General features: G+C 50.2%; 1 long non-coding RNA gene across 2 annotated transcripts; it reads left to right on the forward strand.

Moving 5' to 3' along the window:
- The first annotated feature begins 75 nt into the window (after positions 1 to 75).
- LOC116600901 lies at positions 76 to 11,712 on the forward strand. 2 transcript variants are annotated; one of them, XR_004289845.1, is made up of 3 exons: positions 76 to 352; positions 3,310 to 7,361; positions 11,271 to 11,712. It is a non-coding gene; the product is annotated as an uncharacterized LOC116600901 (long non-coding RNA). The 2 variants fall into 2 exon arrangements; XR_004289846.1 differs by having other exon boundaries at positions 3,310 to 6,814.
- The last annotated feature ends 7,963 nt before the right edge of the window (positions 11,713 to 19,675 follow it).

Below are 19,675 nucleotides of genomic sequence, written 5' to 3' on the forward strand. Positions count from 1 at the left end.
CGGGACCGCCTTTTGTACCGCCCTGCCCCTGCCCCTGCCCGCAGCGCCGCCCCGCCGGGCTGGCCCGGGCCGCAGGGGGAGGGGACCTGCAGGCTCACACCTGGAGCAGCCCCGTCACTCCGGAGCTGGGACGCGGGAGGGGAACTGTGAGCACGTGACTGTCTTGCCCTGGTCGTTCTCTCTTGACAGCCGTTGGCTTAGGTGGCGCCGGAACTCCAACTGAAGCTGAAAAAGGTTGTGCTCCGACACGGGTAAGGACTTCCCAGTGGGCTTCCCTGCAGGGTTCCAGCGGAGAAGGGGAGATTGGAGGTGGCAGAGCTCGCAGTTTTGGAGCTAAGCTTGGGAAACGATGGTGAGCGCGTGGGCAGCAAAAATCTCTAAGAACCTCTCCAACCCCTGGGTAATAAAAACTGTCATGCACGCCCCCACCCCCCCCCCCCCCCGTCACAGTACCCCCCTAGGCTTGGGGCCGCCCCAAGCCGCCTCCATTCCCAGGAATGACTGGAATCTGGAGGATGGTTGAGGACCCTGCGGAGGCCTTGGCGGCTCATCGTCGGAGGGAATGGGGTGGGTGGGGTGGGTGTGGTGTGGGGGGCCATTTCCGTGCCCCATAACTCTTCTTTAGGTCTGCTCTGCCCAGGCTGTCCAGGCACCTTGTCAAGCGCTGTCCCCTCTATCAACCCCGAGGGTGTCCTGCTTGGCACCTGTCCCCCTCCAGGGCCCGAGGGCAAGAGCCCTGGCAGCTGGTGCCCCCCCACAGAGCCCCCCTCTTCCTGCCCTGGGCATAAACCCTTCCTTTGCCCAGGCTGGCCTGGGCCCCAAACAATGGGGCTTCTGTCCCGCCAGCCCCGCCATCACCTTTTACCTCTTCGTTGCGCAACCCCCTCTTCTAGCAGGTTGGGACTCTAAGAGCAGGGAGGATGAAGGAAGCACCTGGCCAGACCCCCCCTCCCCAGGCCCGAGCCTCACATCCACCCCACGAAGGGGAAGCATCAGTCATGGGATTCCCTTTGCCCTCTCTCTGACCACCTCACACCCCTCCCTCAGTCTAGGGATGTCCTCAGCTGGCCAGCCCCTGGGGGTGGAGAGGAGACCAGGACAACGGGCATCTGTGACTGGGTTACCCCCTGCCAGGGGGCACTGGGCAGAAAGTCACCCTGCTGCAGGGCACGGCATGGTGATAGGGGCCAACCCCTATCTAGCGGGGACACCCCAGGAGCTGGCCCATCGGCTCCCTGCAGGGACCTGGGGGGAACAAGCCTAGTGGGAATCTGACGCTCAGAACAGACTTGCCGATCACCTGTCAGAATGCGGGCTGCCTCCCTGCCACCACTGACTCCTTCCCGTCTAACCACTCTTAGTCACCTGTTGCAGGTCTCGACATACTCCAAGTTGGGAAGTCCCTGGTTGTGTCTAACTTCCATTCATCCAGCTGCAAGGCGGGTGCCTCTGTTAGGGTTGATGACATATCTTCGGGGCAGGAGAAGGAAGGTGCTTTCAGAAGAGCCCATACTCAGAGTGCCCACTTCTGTGGGTCAGTTTCAGCTGGGGGCTGGGGGCTGGTGTGTGGCCCTGGACCTCTGGGTCATCCTTTGTCCCAAATCACTCTCTGTGGACCACCCGTGCAGGTCTTTGTTGTGTGTGTGTTTTCGTGTGTGCGTGTGTCTGAGTTGTGTTTGTGGGGTGTTTCTGCTTGAGCGTGTCTGCCTATGTCTCTCTGTTTTGTGTGTGTCTGTCTGGACGTTGTCTCTGTATCCGTCATGCGTCTGGTTATTCTTTGCCAGTATCTGTATCCTTGGTGGCTTCTGTGTCTGTATGTATAGCTGTGTGACTGTCATTGTCTGTGCCCACCTCTCTGCTAGGTGTCTGTCTCGCTGTCTGTGTAGCTGTGTAGGTGTCTGTTTGTGTCTCTTGGGGTTTGGGTTCTCTGCCCGTTCCTGCCTCTCTGTGCACAGGAGGCAGAACACAGAGCAAGGGAAGACTGCAGAGCCAAGGGCATGGCTGGCGCGGGCAGGGGGGAGGTGGCGGGTGTCCTTTGTCATCACTGATTCTGGCGCTAAGCCCACCCCAGTGGAATCTCATGACTCACTGGGTTCCTTGGCCAAAGAGGAGAGGAAAGGGCAGGGCAGGGTGGGAGCTATAGCCCCACTTTCCTTTTCCATGGCCCCCCTCTTTCCTGCAGCCACATTCTCTGTCTTATTCTTCTGCAAGGGCCTGGGTGGGGGGTTGCTGGCAGAGCAACGGGTGAGGAGTCATAGCAGGACCCTCTGAGCCCTTTTGCTGTCTGGGAGGCAGGTGGCCTGGGCTTGGTAGCAACTCTGTCCTCCCTCGCTTGTGATCCTGGGCAGACGCTCCCCCTCTCTGGGCCTTGGTTTCCCATCTGTGCCCAGATGCTCCCGGCAGGCCCTTCCATGCTTTTCTCTTTCTACAAAGGGAGACGGAAACTAAAAAAGACAGTGACATGCCCAAGGTCACACAGCAGAGCAGAGGCCAGGCCTCCTCTCCTCTCCCCAGTCCAGGGCTTACCCCGCACCCCCACCACCACTGCCGCCACACAGCTGCTCCGGGGGGCACAGAATGGGCCATTCTCCTCGGGAGGCTGAGCAGGGCCTTCTGGGAAGACAAAGGCCGATTGTGCTCCGCTGAACCCAGGTCTGTGGCCAAAGGCCCACCACACGGGGCCTAGGGCTCAGTGGCTTGGGTCCCAAGTAACACTCCAGCTAAGGCCAAGGGTCCCTTGTGGCCCGCTGCGGTCAGCCGGACGTGTCCAGAGCTGAGAGCGGTGAGGCCCGGGCGATCCAAGCGAGGCCTCGTGCCGTGCGTGGCAGGCCATGTCGTGACACGCTGGCCTTCCCGGGGCCCCTTGGACTGTGTGACAGAAAGCACCGCCCTCAGGGCTGTGTGCCAGGCAGAAGGCTGTGCTGCCGGAGCATGCTGGAGTGCTGGCAGAGAAGATTTCGGGCCACGTGGAAGTGTGTGGTACCATGCCGTGGCCTGCCTTCCAGGAGGATTTTCTCCTTCACCCAGTGGTCGGTCTTTCTTTCTTTCTTTCTTCCTTCCTTCCTTCCTTCCTTTGTTTCTTTCAAGATTATTTATTTGTTTATTTGGCAGAGAGAGACACAGAGAGAGAGAGGGAACACAAGCATGGGGGAGCTGGAGAGGGAGAAGCAGGCTTCCTGCTGAGCAGGGAGCCCAAAGCAGGGCTCGATCCCAGGACCCTGGGATCATGACCTGAGCCGAAGGCAGACACTTAACCAACTGAGCCACCCAGGCGCCCTCAGTGGTGTTTCTTGGTCATTTACTCTGTAGCAGGTGCTCAGCATGGAGCCCAACAGATATGCGCCCTTCTGTGGTGAGGTCTTCTGTCTGATGGGAAGATGGACACAAACAAGTGAACCAGCGTCTGCCTAAGTCATTCCGGAGTGAAGTGCTTCCTGCATACGCACCCGGCATAGGACTCCGGAGTCACGTGGTGGAGGGGACGACAGGTGACCTGAGACCTGAAGACCGGAAGGAGCCCCGGGGTGGGGATGGGTGTCCCAGGAAGCCCAGGAGTGTGAGCGAGAGCCCTGAAGCCTGGCCCAGGTGGGTCTGTCGGGGACACAAGAGGAAGCCCAGCGAGCCTGGCTGGAGCGAGGAGCCTGCATTGTCTTCTGATCACCGGAGAGGGTTGCTGTGGGAGTGAAGTAACGTGATGATGCGAGCAAGAAACCCCTCGGGCCCCTCGGGCGAGAAGAGTGGACAGCGAGGCAGAAGTGGTGAGAGAGACTGGGCAGGAGGCAATGGTGGGACCAGGCGAGAGGTGCTGGGGCTTGAACGAGGCTGGTGGCCGTGGAGACCAGAGAAGTGGACCTGTGTGAGACCTATTCTGGCGGGGCAAGGCGGTGTTGATGGGACTTAGTGAAGCAGCAGCAGATGGGAGGGGTGGGAGGCAGGAGGAATGGAGCGGGGCTCTGGGCTTCTAGCTGGGTCGGGGATGGGGGTTGAGGATGGCCACAAATGTCTGCTCCTATGTTGAGAGTCGGAGGCTGTTCCCCTCCCCCCAAGTCTGGGCAGCCTCAGGGACATTTGGACCTATAGGCTACCCCGTGACTTATACTGTTTCCAGCTCCGACGGGATGAGAGAGAAGGGAAGGAGCCTGGGGACGCTCCCATGTTAGAAGCCAGACAGAGAGGAGGAATGGTACAGTGGACTGAGCAGGTGTGGCCAGGGATGGAGGCGGAAAGCCAGGTAGGAGAGATCAGGCAGCCAGGAGGAGAGAGTGTTTCAAGACGGGGGGCGCGGGGGAGAGGTGACCCGTGTGCAATGCTACCCAATTTTTCGAATGAGCTGAGCACAGAGATATGTCCACTAGGTTCGGCAACAGGGACTTTGGGCGACCTTGCTGAGAACAGTCGTAGTGGAGGAGGGAGGCTGGAAGCTGGATTGGAATGGCACATGGGAGCCAGTGAATTGGAGAGAACAATCATAGGCAACTTTTCAGAAAGTTTTAATGCAAAGGGAAGCGGAGAACTGGAGTGTTGGCTGGAAGGGAATGCGAGGGCCACAGGAGGGTTCCGTCCAACTTTGGAGGATACAAACCGAGTCTGCGCTGAGGGCACTGACTGCTAGGAGGGAAGGACCTGGTGATACAGAGCAAAGGCACTACCCCAGAGCAAAGTCCCTGATAAAGTCAGGGGGTCGGCAGGGGGACCCAGAGTGCAAATGACAGAGCTGGCTTTGAAAAGAGCAGGGACAGACAATGACTCTAGAGGCCGAACAGAAGGGGAGATGGGTTTGTAGATTTTGCTGTACAAAGACCAGGGAAGCTCCTCTGATGGTTTCCGTTTTTTCAGTGGAGTGGGAGCAGGTCACTGCCACAGCGAGAGAGGCACAGAGGACTGGGTGAGGACCATGGGTTAGGTGTGAAATCACGGTCACGACCAAGGCCACCGGAGAAACAGAGTGGGGTTTTCAGCTGTACAGAGTGACCATTCAGAGTTACTGCCCATGAACTTGTGATGTCCCTGGCTTGCCAGTCTGTTCTCTGTCATACGTAGCAGGTGCCGAGCACAAGTCCTTCCCCCAAGTAATCCAATGATCTCAACTGACAGTTGGGAAAGCCAAGACTCAGAAAGACTTTCTGGTTCCCCCACGCAGTTGCTGGGGGCTGAACAGGACCTCCAGCCCAAGCCTGCGCACACGCCTCTGCCCAGGCCAAATTTGTGCAAGGGCTAAGTTGACTTTCCTACCTGGTAGTGTTTGTGGATTTCAGGGGTCAGGGCAAGTGGGAAAATGCTGAACAGAGAAACGCAGCTCTCCCTTTTGTGTGATATTTCTGCATCACTGGTGTTGGGGCCAGTTGGGTATAAAAGGTCTCTGGGTGCTGCTTCCTTGCAAAGTCTGGGCGCTGAGTAGTGGCACCATTTGCCGTCTTCACCCACATCTACAGGGCTAGCTTCCTGCAAACACTGGGCCAGGAGTACTGGGATATTCAGGGTTAGCAGTTGCCCCCCCCCACCATGTTAATTATCTCTCCTCCTTCAATTCTGCATCCCTTTCAGTAAAGAAGACTCCCCCCGGGGCGCATAGGAAGCTTGGTGAGATCATCAGTGAACATCTCTGAAGGCTGGTCCAAGCTTGGAATGCCTGTTTACAGAAACACGTCCGCAATTCACTTGATGTTTCCGGGAAGTCCTGATCTTCTCACCCGGGAATGTTAATAAAAGGGTCTTGAAAAGTACAAGAGGCTCTCCCATGGTTGCCAGCACATTTTAGACTTGGCCTTTCCATCCCCCAGCAGAAAATGATAAAAGCCCAACAGAGGGGTGAATTCCAATCCCGTAGGAAGAGTCACTGTTAAGAGCTGGGTCCCTAAGGGGAAATACTGGGATATGACCTTACTGGTCTTGATGGGCTGAATGAGGCCCCAAGAACGATATGTCTGTGTCCTAATCCCTGGGACCGACAAATGTTACTTTATTTGGAAGAAGAGTCCTTGTAGAAGCGATTATCTTGAAATGAGATCATCCTTGATATCGGGGTGGGCCGTGAATCCCCTGGCCAGGGTCCCTACAAAAAACACAGAGGGTCACAGAAGAGGAGGGAGGCCACGTGAGCGCAGGTGCAGCGATCGGGGTGATCTGACCAAGGAACCCCTGGGACCTCCAGAAGCTGGAGGAGGCCAGAAGCGTTTTCTCCCCGATAGCCTCTAGAGGGAGAAAGCACTTGTGGAAACCTCCAGAATGGTCAGAAAATCAGTTTTTCTCATTTCTGAAGCTGGTGCAGCAGTCCTAGGAAACAAATATGGGTGCCTCCCATTTCAAGGATCTGCGGGGTCTGAGATCTGTGAGTCCCCTGGAATTTGCCAGATTCAGGGCTGGATGCAGATCGAACCAGAACAAAGCAGCTTATCATGGCAGAAATAGCCCAGACTGGCTCAGATCAAGTCAACTCCCCTTGAAGTGGTTCAGACCTTCATCGGCGGCCCGGCCCGAGAGCCTGACACCGAGCTTCAGAGCCCAGACTCAGGAGCCAGAAACAAAAGGTTCAAACCCTGCCTCTGTCTCTCCGGAACCCTGAAACCTGAGGCCGGTGCCTTAAGCTCTCTGCGCCTCGGTTTCCCCCGGTTTAAAATGAGGACACAGTCTCTACCTATGGGGCAGAAGTGAGGATTCTATGACTTCATATATGGAAAGCACTTGGAGTCCACAATGCTGGCATGTCACCCGCACAAGATCAGGGGTTGATCTTATTAAACGAACTGGAACCCAAACAGCCATAAAGGAGTTCAGGATAGCTGAGGAGACACCGATGCACTGAAACCGACATAAAGTGAGTCAAATCGGTTAAAACTAGGTGGCGCTATTGTAAACCTGCTTAAACCTTTTGGGCGGACCGGTACCAGGTCACACTAATCCCTCGGGGCTAGAACAGGTCTGGATCCCGCACGCACGTGCTCACTCACCCAGCAGGTCTCTGCTATCTGTGTGTGTCAACTTGGACAGAAACCAACGGCCCCACGTGTCTCCAGGAGAAAGTGACATCCAGGCAGAGGGCTGTGGAAGGGATTCCATGCCTGATATGGACCATGACATGGTCTCCGGTCAGAAACACAGTCAACATCTCCTAAAAGGAACACCTTTCTTAGGTCAGGTCAGGGCTCAACTATCACGAACCTATCTCACGCTAATTAGACAAGAGACGGATATGTTGCTCCAGGATCTTGGGGGATCTCCTGGAACTCAGGGACAAGAAGTGTAGCAGAAGCTCCTGGGGATCTGGAAGTTTGCCAGAACCCGAGACCCCCCCCCTCTGGCTCTGGTGCAGGGAGGGCAAGCAAGTCCTTAAGGCCGACAGCTCAGTGAGCAAGCAGGATGAGGTAAGGGAGACCCTTGGGAGCTTGGGAATTTCAGCTGACACACCAAAAGTTAATGGTTATGTCGGTGCTCCTGCAGGTGTCCCAACACATGGGGGGATCCCTAGTCCCCCAGGAGCTCCCCGCAAACCCCTAGGGAGCACCAATAATCCATGCTTGTCACCCTGTCCCTTCTGCTGGTGGGAGAAGATGAGGGGTTGAGGGTGGGGAGAGGCACCCGGGTGGGGCTCAGGGCCAGCAGGGGAGCTGGGTTCTCTAAACTCAAGGCTGGAGGGGCAGCAGCCCTTCAGCGACATCAACCAGAAACAGAGAAGACAAGGAGAGGCCCAGGGAGAGTGCCCCTCATGTCGCCACATGGCTGCTGGGACACGAATGGGCTCGGGCAGGGAGAGGCGTGGTGGTCAAGGGCCTGGGTGGGAGTCAGGGGCCCTCAGGACAGGGCCTGGCTCTGCCTCTGACATGCTCTGTGACCTTGAACGAGTTGCCAGTCCATCTGGAGCCTCACTAACTCATTTCTGAAATGAGAAGGAGAGGGCGGGCTCCGTGGTCACGGAGGGCTCTCTGCTCCTACAAAGAGAGAGCCATCCAGTACATTCCTCTCATCTGCGACTGCAGAAATCAGATCTCTGGCTCCGGATGCTGAGGCCTGTCATAGCGAAGGGGAGGAAATCCGGCCATAACCACACAGTACGCAGGTGGGAAGTGAAGGGAGTTATCATTTCTTCTCCATCTTACGTGTGCTCCATTAACTATGTCTGCAGGGAGGGGTCCTTCCTACATTCCAGCCAGCGTGGATGCCATGAGTACCGGCCTTGGGCTGGGTGCCTTCTAAGGGCTGGTCACTGGACTTGAATGATCTCATTGAACATTCCACCAACGTTCTGAACTATCATCCCCATTTCACAGTCAGGAAAACTGAGTTCCAGAGAGATGACTTGCTCAGCCACAGCTGTTTGATTGGTCGCTAGTTCTTCTGAGGCACAAGGGAGAATGAGGAGGAAATGCCAGAGCCCGAGAGTTCCAGAGGACGTTTCCCTGAATCAGCTTGTAAGGCCGAGGCGAGGGAGCAGCCTGAGGCCCAGAAAGAAGCTGGGAGGACAGTGCCCCATTGATTTATTTTAGATTTTTAAAGATTTTATTGATTTATTTTAGAGACAGCGAGAGAGGGAGAGAGAGAGAGAGAGAGAACATGAGCGGGGCAGAGGGGCTGAGGAAGAGGGAGAAGCAGGCTCCCTGCTGAACAGGGAACCTGAGGCAGGGTGGGGCTCAATCCCAGGATCCCAATGTGGGGCTCAATCCCAGGACCCTGGATCATGACCTGAGCTGAAAGCAGATGCTTAACCCACTGAGCCATCCAGGCGCCCTTCATTTTAGATTCTTGAAAGAGATTTATTTATTATTTTGGGACTGGGAGGAGCAGAAGGAGAGGGAGAGAAAAATCTCAAGCAGATGCCCCACTGAGTGCAGAGCCCAACATGGGGCTTGATCTCCTAACCCTGAGATCAGGACCTGAGCAGAAACCAAGAGTCAGACGCTGGAACCACCCAGGCACCCTGCCCTACATTGATTCATTTGAAAACTATTAGTTTTGACTTTTTTTCGTTCATTAATGTAGTTCAATGTTGAAAAATATATTTAAAAAGCATGGAGTAAAAAGTCTCACCGTGACCCGTGAGCCTCATTTGCCCTACTCTGATTCCTTGTTCCCACTCTCTGCAGTCTCCCACTTGTTTGTTTGTTTGTTTGAAAACTATAGATCTTTTCTTTTTTTAAAAGAGTTTATTTATTTACTCATGAGAGATAGAAAGAGAGAGGGACACAGGCAGAGGGAGAAGCAGGCTCCCTCCAGGGAGCCCAAGGTGGTACTCAATTCCAGGATGCGGGGATAATGACCTGAGCTGAAGGCAGACACTTAACCGACTGAGCCACCCAGGTTAGGCTCCCACTTTGTACTAACACCTCACGGACCTTTCCAAATCACTGCAAGTCTAAAACTAAGTATATATTCATAACACCCTTTTTACATAAAAGGCATTTTTTTTTTAACTTGTCACGCAGCTTGGAGAATTCCATCAGCAAATAGTCTCCTGGTTCTTTCATAACACTGCACATGTGCTACTGTAGAGACTGAAACAATTCATTTCACCAGTTCCCTCTTGATGGACATTTGTTTCTAGGGGTTTGTTTTTGGTTTTGGTGTAACAACAATGCTGCGATAATCCCATAGATACTTTGTTTCTTATGCAGGCATAGGTGCAGAATAATTCTCCCCAAATGGATTAGGGGCCTGTGGGCATTGTGTTAGTTTTCTATGGCTGCCTGACAAATTAAAGCAAACTGGGCAGCTTAAAACAACCCCTGTTTATTAGCTCACAGTCTGTTGGTCAGAAGTCCAGCCCAGTGTGGTGGTGTGCTCTGCTCAGGGTAAAATGAAGTTGTTGGCAAGGCTTAGTTCTCGTCTTCCGGAGGCTCTGCGGGAAAACCTGTTTCCAAGCTCGTTGCTGTCATTTGCAGAGAGTTTGGCTCCTGGTGGTCGTAGAACTAAGATCTCTGGGTTTCTTGGGGGCCCATCAGCTGGGGGTCTCCCTCAGCTCTGAGTGACATTTACATTCTTCGCCATGTGGCTCCCCTACAAATGGCACGATGAATTCTTCTCAGGCTTCAACTCTCTGACTTCTTCTGAGACCAGCCAGGGAAAATTCGCTGCTTTTGAAGGGCTCCCCGATCTGGTCCAGCCCACTCAAAGTAATCTCTACCTCAAAATCAATAGATAGAAGACCTTACAATTGCAAAAATCTCTTTGCCATATAATGAAAGATAATTTTTGAGTTCCCATTTTCTTATAACCACAGATTCTGCCAAGTCGCAAGAGATCACACAAAGGTGAAAGCCAATGAGAGTCACCTTAGAATTCTGCCTAACACAGATGTATTTGTAATTTTTATAGATATTGCCATTTTGTCCCCCACAGGGGTTGTGCCGAGAGATCTCCCCTCCCCCAGCGATGATGAGCTTGCCTTCTTTTCCAGTGTCACCTAAAGGATGATATCCAACTTTCAGCTTTCTGCCAGTTTGATAGGTGAAAAATGGAACCCACGTGCATTTTAAATTTGTGGTTATCTTCTTACGAATAAGACTGACGTTTTCTTCAAAAGCTTAAAAGCCATTGATAGTTCTTTTTCAGTAGAGCTTCTGGTTTTGAGTCCTAGAGAGGTCTTTCTAACTGTAAAGTCAATCAAAAACCCTCCTATGTTTTCTTCTGATGCTTTTATGGTTTCACTTTTTGATCCACCGCTTCTTGGAACTGGCATTTTTTCTCGTCATTTCCTCAGCAGCAAGTACAAAGCTGGACCCCAAAGGGCGTGGGGATTGGGGTGGAGAAAGGAATGGCAATGTTGGAGCTTTCTAAGAGCTGGGCTCAGTCGGCTGTGCCAGAAATCCCAGCCAGCAGAGCCTCCTCCTAGGGTTGACACAGAGGATCCAGAGTTAAAGGGGACCCAGCCCTGCCTGGAGACCTTCCAGTCTGGAGAGTGAGACAAGCACCTGGCCATGAAAGAATCCAGATACAGGAGGCTAAGGGCACAGGAGAGGAGGGGGTGGGATTCTGATGGGGGGGGGGGGCGGTATTTGGAATGCTCCAGGAAATAATTGGCCTCTGAGTATAACCTTCAAAAGGAGGGGAAATGTAATGGTGGTGATGGGGGAGGCGCCCAGCAGGAGCAATGGGAAATGGGAAAATCTGCCACAAGTACAGGCTGGAGAGAAGGATTTAGTGAACCATGAGGTCCTCAAGGGTAAGGACAGGGTATGACTTATCTCCGTGCATCAGCCAGAGTTTGATAAATGAAATGAAGCAGAAGGGACACGGGTCTTTGAATCCCACACTTAATCATTTTCCCTTTACTCCAACAGTGAGAAGCCAAGACCTCCAAGAAGAAGCCCTTGGCTCTGCCAGTCACTCAGCTCGGAACCGGGGCAATCTGTGCACACCACTGCCCCCTGGTGGCCGATCTGAGAATTCTCCATGAATAGCCTCAGGTGTCCAGTGGAGGCAGAGGGAATCCGGGAACTGAAGGTGAGGAGGAAGTTGAGTGGCATCGCAGAGGTCTCAAAACCCATGAAATCCTGGTCTGAGAATGTCTGAGTCCAACAGGCCCTCAGAGGCCATGTGGCCTGAGCTCTTCATGATGTACGGGGAAATCAAATCTCAGTAAGGGTGCTGCCAGGGGGTAGAGATCACCGGACTTGGTGTAAAATTCAAAAAGCCCAGGAAATCCCAAGTAGGATAAATTCTTTTTTTTTTTTTTAAGATTTTATTTATTTATTTGCCAGAGAGAGAGAGAAAGGGAGCGAGTGAGCACAGGCAGGCAGAGTGGCAGCAGAGGCAGAGGGAGAAGTAGGCTCCCTGCCGAGCAAGGAGCCTGATGTGGGACTCCATCCCAAGACGCTGGGATCATGACCTGAGCTGAAGGCAGCCGCTCGACCGACTGAGCCACCCAGGCGTCCCACCAAGCAGGATAAACTCTTAAAAAATTATTATTATTATTATTATTTACTGTACGATTCCAACTCTTTGACATTCTGCAAAGACAAAACCGCAAAGACAGTGAAATGATCAGTGGTTGCCAGGGGCTGGCGGGGGTGGGGGTGGGGACGGGGGAGGATGTGTGGGCGGAACACAGGGAATTTTTAGGGCAGTGAAATTATTTTGTATGATACTATAATGTTGTATACACGTCATTATACAGTTGTCAAAACTCACAACATGGATAATACAGAGGAAACCCTAATGTAAACTATGGACTTCGGTTGATAATGATGTGTCAGTGTTGATTCATTGTTACAAATGCACTACACCCAAGGGGGATGTTAATGGCAGAGGAGGCTGTGTGTGGTGGCAGAAGGAAGCGACGCGTAGGAAATCTCTGTGTCTTTCATTTAATTTTGCTATGAACCTAAAACTGCTCTTTAAAAAAAATCTATTAATTCAAAAACATTTTTACACCTCACATATTATGGTAAAGTAGCAGGATGCCAAAGATAAAGATAAAATCTAATAAGCTGCCAGGAAAAAAAAAAAAGAGAGAGACTGTCTTCAAAGGATCAAGGTAGACTGAGAGCTAACTTCTTGAGATCAATAGTGGAAGAGAGAAGACAGCAGGAGGACATCTTCAATCTATGAAAAGAAAACAGCAACCAGTCTAGGATTCCATACCTAGGGAAAATCATTTTATGAATGAAGATGAAATCAAGACATTTTCAGACAAAGAGAAACTGAAAAATTATGCCACCAGCAGGCTTTGGCCTGCAAGAAAGAAATGAAGCATGCAAGAAAGAATGAAGAGTAATGAAAGGGTAAATCTGTAGCAGATCTAAATGAACCATGTTTATATAAAACAATGATAATGTCTTGTGGTGTTTAAAACAGAAAACCTTATGGAATTAAAATACATGAGGGGCACCTGGGTGGCTCAGTCTGTTAAGCGTCCACCTTTCACTCAGGTCATGATCCCAGAGTCTTGGAATGGAGCCCAGCGTTTGGTTCCTTGCAGTGGGAGTCTGCCTCTCTCTCTCTCCCTCTGTCCTCCCCCTGCTCATGGCGTGTTCTCTCTCTCTCTCTCAAATAAATAAAAATCTTTTTTAAAAAGAATTAAAATACATGACAAAAATGATAAGTAAGTCAGGAGGTGGGTAAGTGTAATTATATTTTTAAAAGGTTTTTGTATTGTCTTGGAGTAAATGTGTTGATTAACTTTCGACTTGAATGGGTGAACTGTATAGCTTATAACTGCTAAGATAACCAGTAAAACAATAAAAACAGTGTAATTTCCAAATTAGTTAAAGGAAGCGGAGTATCTTCTGGGTTAGATCTATTAATGAAATACACATATATATTAATATCAGACAAAGTAGGTTAAAGAGAAGAACTGTCAGGAGTAGAGAGGACAGGTGTATAATGATAAATGAATCAAGTCATCAGGAATATATGTCGAATTATATATACACCTACAAATCAATATGAAAAATACAACCTCATCAAATGATGGTGGCAAAGGCACTTTACAAACAAGGGAAACTAAATGACCAGTAAACATATGCAAAAGTGCTCAACCTCACTAGTAATGCAAATTAAGACTACAATAAGATGTCACTACACATTCATCATATCAGGATAATTTACAATTTGAACAATGTCATTTATTAGTGATTACTAGACATACAAACAGGCAGGACAGCATGACTGGTAATGAAGAGAAAAAATAGACAACAGCATCTGAACCACAATGATCCCCATATTGGAGTTAGTAGACAAGAACTTTAAAATATTGATCGTATGTTAAAGAACATGAAAGATTGACAAAGTGGATAAAAAATAGAGATTGTCAATAAAGAAGTGGAAGCTATTTTTAAAAATAATTAAATATTCTAAAACTGAGAAATAGAACCCCTGAAATTAAGAACTTACTGGATATGCTTAACAGAAGACAGTACAGCAAGACAAAACGTGAGATTCACAAACTTGAAGACAGTTCAACAGAAAATACCCGCGCTGAAACACAAGGGGACAAAAAAGCAGGAACAAAGTATGAGAGATACGCAGGACATAGAAGGTCTACCATTTGTGTGACTGGAATCTTAGAAGGGGAGAAAAGAGAACTGGGACAGAAGCAATATTTGAAGAGATGTAACTTATAATTTTCCAAAAATGTTGAAAGATATCAACCCACAAATTCAAGAAACCTAGTGAAACCTGAGCAGGATAAAGACAAAGAAAACCACACTTAGACGTATCATTGTTAAGAGCTGAAAATGGAGGCAAAGAGAAAATCTTAAAAACTAAGTAAAAGAGGGCACAAAAATAAGATTGAGGTACATTTCAACAGAAACTATGAATTCAGAAGATAATGTCATGACATTTTTAAAGTTCAGGAGGGAAAAAATATCTGCTAATCTAGAATTCTATATCAGGAGTAAGGGAAAATCCTTGAAGAATTAAGATGAAATGAGGACATTTTTGTACACAGAAAAGGCTGGGAAAATGCATTATTGGCAGGTCTGTACTACAAGAAATATTCAAGGAAATTCTTCAGAATGGGGTGCAATGATCTCAGATGAAAGCACAGATCTTCAGGAGTAATAAAGGGCACTGGAAAAAACTGTGGGTAAATCTAAAATAATTGGCTGTAAAACAATAATGGAATTGTCCTATCAGGTTAATAACATAGGTAGAAGTGAAATGTACAATAACAGCACAAGAAGTAGAGGGCTGCAATAGAGTTGAAATTGATGTGTTAAATGTGCAGAGATCCCGAGACTTCAACTCCCAGAAATTCTAATTCAGTGTGTCTGAATTTGAGGCTCCCCAAACCATCACATTTAAGAAACTCCCAGATGTCTTTTTTTTTTTTTTTTAAGATTTTATTTATTTATTTGACAGAGATCACAAGTAGGCAGAGAGGCAGGCAGAGAGAGAGGAAGGGAAGCAGGCTCCCCGCTGAGCAGAGAACCCGATGCGGCGCTCGATCCCAGGACTCTGGATCATGACCTGAGCCAAAGGCAGAGACTTTAACCCACTGACCCCCCAGGCGCCCCCCAGATGTCTTTCTATGGTCATTCCTGGATGCATTTTAGGAAACACTGGTGAAGGTGCTGGGGAGTCAGGGATGGATTTTAAAAAGTAATGACAGGCCTTTTTCACTTTAGAAAGATCCTTCTGGGGACTGGAGAGGGTGAGTAAGAGGAGCCTGGGGCTGACCCACAAGGGCAGAGAGATGACACAGGTCTGACCATTGGAGCAGTGGCCTTGGGATGGGATGGCGTGCAGAGACAAGAGATGTTAGAACTTCAAAAAGCCTTCCCAAATTCTCAACAGACAAGAATCTTTCGGATTTGAGTATGAGATACCAGAATCCCAGGAAAATTTCAGAAATTCCTTAAATCATCCATTATGCTGTATTTCCCCCAACACTTTATGTGTTTTGAAAAATAATGATTGACCATAATAATAATCAGTGAACATTTTTCTGTAAGAGGGTTATACCAAACATTTCAGAGTTTTGTTGTTAAAAACAATGTGTTTAAACAGTTTACACTATGCGTTTATTATTATAATGAACCAACATAGTAAGACAAGACGTTATATTTCAATAACACGCAAAAACAATCTCCACCCTATACAGACATTTGACAATAAAACACCTTAAAAAGGGGAATGTTAGCACAGAGAAAATACCAAATAAAAGTTGTTTAAAAAATGGAATGATACTATCATGAGTATTTACTCTTTAAAAGTATAAATGAAAATTTAGAACATGTAAAATATTAGTTGCCCTTGGGCTTTGATTTTATGATAAATATTTCAGAAGCAGAGAGGTTTATTTCATTTTGCACTGATGCTGGTTGAATTCAGTCTGTGTCCTAACACACAGCTTCAAGTTGGGTATAAGGGAATGCATTATTTCATACAACTTACCTTTATTTTTAATTACCATCTTTTAATGATGGAATATTTTGCTTGACAAAGAACTATAACCTGTAAGAAATATTCAAACTTCTGGAGAATGTCAGCTAACACAACTGGGTTAGTGTTCCAGTAGCATGTTAAAATTACCACTTTAGGGACCTATTTTGCTTCCAAAAATTTATTATTCCTTGGAACACCTAGGAACACTCATAGGATCAGAAGAAGGCATGCTCTATTCATTTTATTTTTTAAATTAAAATTATTTATTTATTTATTTATTTGAGAGAGAGGGACTGAGCCGAGAGGGAGAGTGAAAGGGAGAAGCAGACTCCCCGCTGAACAGAGAGCCCGATGTGGGACTCGATCTCAGGACCCTGAGATCGTGATCTGAGCCCAAGGCAGACGCTTAACTGACTGAACCACTCAGTGTCTGTAAATATCCATTTTAAACACGTTTAAAAACTTAGCCACTTTAAAAAAAAAACAAAAACTTAGCCACTTAAAAAAAAAAAACTTAGCCACTTAACACATTTGCAAGAGTGGCTCACTATTAGCTGCAGACAGGGTCACAAATACACTTATCACTCAGCAGCTGCTACAAACAAGCCTGAATACACTTCCACCGTCTCTCTCCTGCATGCTCCTGTCCCGGTTCCCAGAAATGTCTGTTTTGACCTTTGTTTCCACATGCCGGTATTTCCTGCTCTAGCTTTGGACAGGTCAGTGAGTTCCTTCGAATCAGAAAGCTCTTGTTGTTGAAGGGTAAGTAAGCTTTGATTGTCACAGGAGAATAATCCTAGCTTTTCCTGCCCCTGGAGGGACATAAGCCAAGAGAGGAGGAGCTCCAGGGACGGAGTGGTCAGCTGTGTAAGGGGGTGCTGCGAGGGGCTGTGGACTCACAGAGAGCAGGTCAATGGATGACCCTCCTGCCAACGTTTGGCTCTGACCGCTGCACCTCTCAGAGGCTGGCTGGGCGACGCGGGGCTCTACTGGATCTGAAAGCTGCCCAAATATCACAGAGATTTGGGGCCCTTGTGTGCTGTTCCCCTCTTCCTTCAGAATCTCTACGGACACTCCCAGCCATCAGGTCTCTCCTCAAATGTCATCTCCTGTCCAACCTCTCCAGCCACTCTTTCTATTAAGTTCTTCACAGCACCCATCACAGCTTCTCCTTTGGTTTGTTTATTGTTTAGTATCTGCCTCCCTCCACCCCGGCGGCAGATGGCAGTTCTATGAGAGCAATGTTCTCTCCTGCCTTATCTCCTGCTGACTCCCAGTGCCTAAACACCGTCTTCCATGAACTTAATGAAGGAGCACCTGAGCGGATAGAGTACGTACGCGCAGATGGAATTTTAAAGTCACCTCTCTTGACTTCCGTTTTCTCAGGAGGAGCGGTGGGGAGATTTGGGGGTGAGAACTCCTACCTGATCCTTTCAACAAGGTGTTGGTGGACCCAGACAGTGAATCCCTAGTGGGCTAAGCATATACCCGGCAAGGCTTAGTCTATGTGCAATGCCGCCAGTAACCAGTGGGGGGCAGCAAGTCACTACAGTTGAACAGGACAACACCTGGGAGACAGAGCGTGGAACACCTGAGGTTTAACCCCCCCACCTGTCAACCTTGCTTATTTTCACCCTTTGGGATGCAAGACTTTCTTAAACTTCCTTAAACAAAGCATGCGCACCCCTTGCTGCCCCGAAGGGAGAACACCGACCCAGTGTGTGGATCCCAATACCAGCTCTGTCGCTCTTTCCTGGTGCCCCTGATTTGTCCGCTTCTCTAAAGTGGGCGTCATTGTGAGCTCACGGAGTCATTCTGAGTCTCACAGCACATATGGCTGTGGAAGGACAGTATGTGGGGTCACGAAAGGGCTTTGAGGACTGCAGGAGCTTTGGGGGAGCCTGCTGGATCCTGGACCTGCAGAGACCCCCACGAGCTCCTCATTCGCCAGCTCATCTGAGTCCACGCAGCTGGACGTGGCTGAAGACCAAACACGCCACACATCGGCCTCGCTCTAGAGTGACTCCCGCAAACTTTGGGTGGGCCCCCATGCTGGCGATCGGACCCCATTTCACTGGCCCACTCACCCTCCCGCTCTTCTGACTTCCCCATCTCTGCCCCTCTCCTCAAAACACCGAGGCCCCCACCCTTGCAGGATTGACCTTATTTCTTTTTTCACTGAGAAAAGAGAACCCACCAGAAGAGAGCTCCACTTTCTCCCAAGGACCTGCCCGGCCTCCCTCGGTCCCCCAGGGTACTCTGTCTGAGCTCCCACCCACCCGAGGTTGGAGGTTCAAGGTTCGAGGTTTGGCTCTTGAAACGGTCTTCTCTCCTCCGCATCTTAATTAGCTTCCCTGCTAGCTAGCGGACATCCCCAGGAGACTCCGAACAAGCTGTAATAGTTCTTGTCTTAAAATAAACCTCCTGACCCGGCCTGGCCGGCTCTTCTTCCAGCTCCTTTCCCATTTCCTGCCACTGCTGAGTCAGACGCAGCTCCCTGGAGTCCGGGCCGCACCCTCCCTCTCTGGACCCCACTTCCACCAACCTCCCCCTTCCCGTGCACCAAGCCTTTGGTGATCACCAGTGACCTCCCCATCCCAATCCCACCCTTGGCCCTCACCTCACCCCCTCTGGGTGGTATTTGACACTCGGGCATTGGCCTCTTGGAAATGCTTCTTCCCTTGTTCTCTGTGCCTCGTGTCTTCTCCCGCCACGCTCACTCCCTGGTTGGCCCGGGAGGTCCCAGGATGTAAAGTCCTCAAGGTGCCGATGCTGCCATGTTCGTATCCCCCGTGCTGAGCCCTGGCCCTGAACGCAGGGCTTGTGTGTTGACTCCATTTGGAGGAGGAACGGACCACTCCAGCCTGATGGGTCAAAGCCGAGATCTCCATTTTCACGCCTCCTGGTCTGCTTCTCCTCCGCAGCATCCCTGGTTGTGTACCAACCGCTGGGGCCAAAAGCGCTGGGGTCATGCTTGACTCCTCTCCCTGCCCCAGGTACCTGGTGGTCCCTCAACAGATCCTCTTAACTCAACCTGTCCACTCTGCCCTGAACTGACCACTTCCACCACTCACCACCTGACCGCCCATCCCTTCCCCAGAGTGGCAGGAGCCTCCGAGGATTGTCCTGCATTCCCGCCGCACAGACCTGTGCAAACCCTCCAGGGCCTCCCCTCCAGCTCACAACAAAGTCAAAGCCCTACCTTACCATGAAGCCTGACAAATCACCACCCCACCCCCCAGCCCACCCCTGCCTCCTCTCTGGGCACCTCCCCTCACTCCCTCTGCTTGCCCACATGCGGCCCCCTGAACTTTTTTTTTTTTTTTTTTTTAAACAGTCTCCATCCCTGGCATTGAACTTGTGGTTTGTTACGCCTGGGACTTTGACCCAGCCACCACATGGCGTCTCAATCTCTGCCTTCAGGTCTCTGCCCCCCTGCTCCCCTGCATACTGGCTGCCGCTGGTCCTTCTGCCTAAAATTGCCTTTCTTTCTTTATCCAGTACCCTCTGGCTCTGCTCTATCTTTCCTCACAGAACATACTTTGTTACATAGGCATATGCTTGTTTATGCTGCCTCTTATCCCCACTGGAAGGTGAGCTCCATGAGCCTGGGTTTCCAGCGCGTGTTACCTGTGTCTAGAACAGTGCCGGGCACACACTAGGCCCTCAGATTTCTGCTGAGTGAATGGGTAGATGGGTGGATGGATGCGGGGGTGGAGGGGGGCAGGGAGCAGCGGGTAGGGAGAGAGGAACGGATGGGTAACCACAACTACAGCATCAGAGGGCAAAACACAAAACACAAATCATACCCACATCTCCTGCATCTGAATAGAACTTTTCGTTTTCCCTAAAG

The sequence above is a fragment of the Mustela erminea genome, chromosome 10, assembly GCF_009829155.1.
Source record: "Mustela erminea isolate mMusErm1 chromosome 10, mMusErm1.Pri, whole genome shotgun sequence".
Taxonomy (NCBI): domain Eukaryota; kingdom Metazoa; phylum Chordata; class Mammalia; order Carnivora; family Mustelidae; genus Mustela; species Mustela erminea.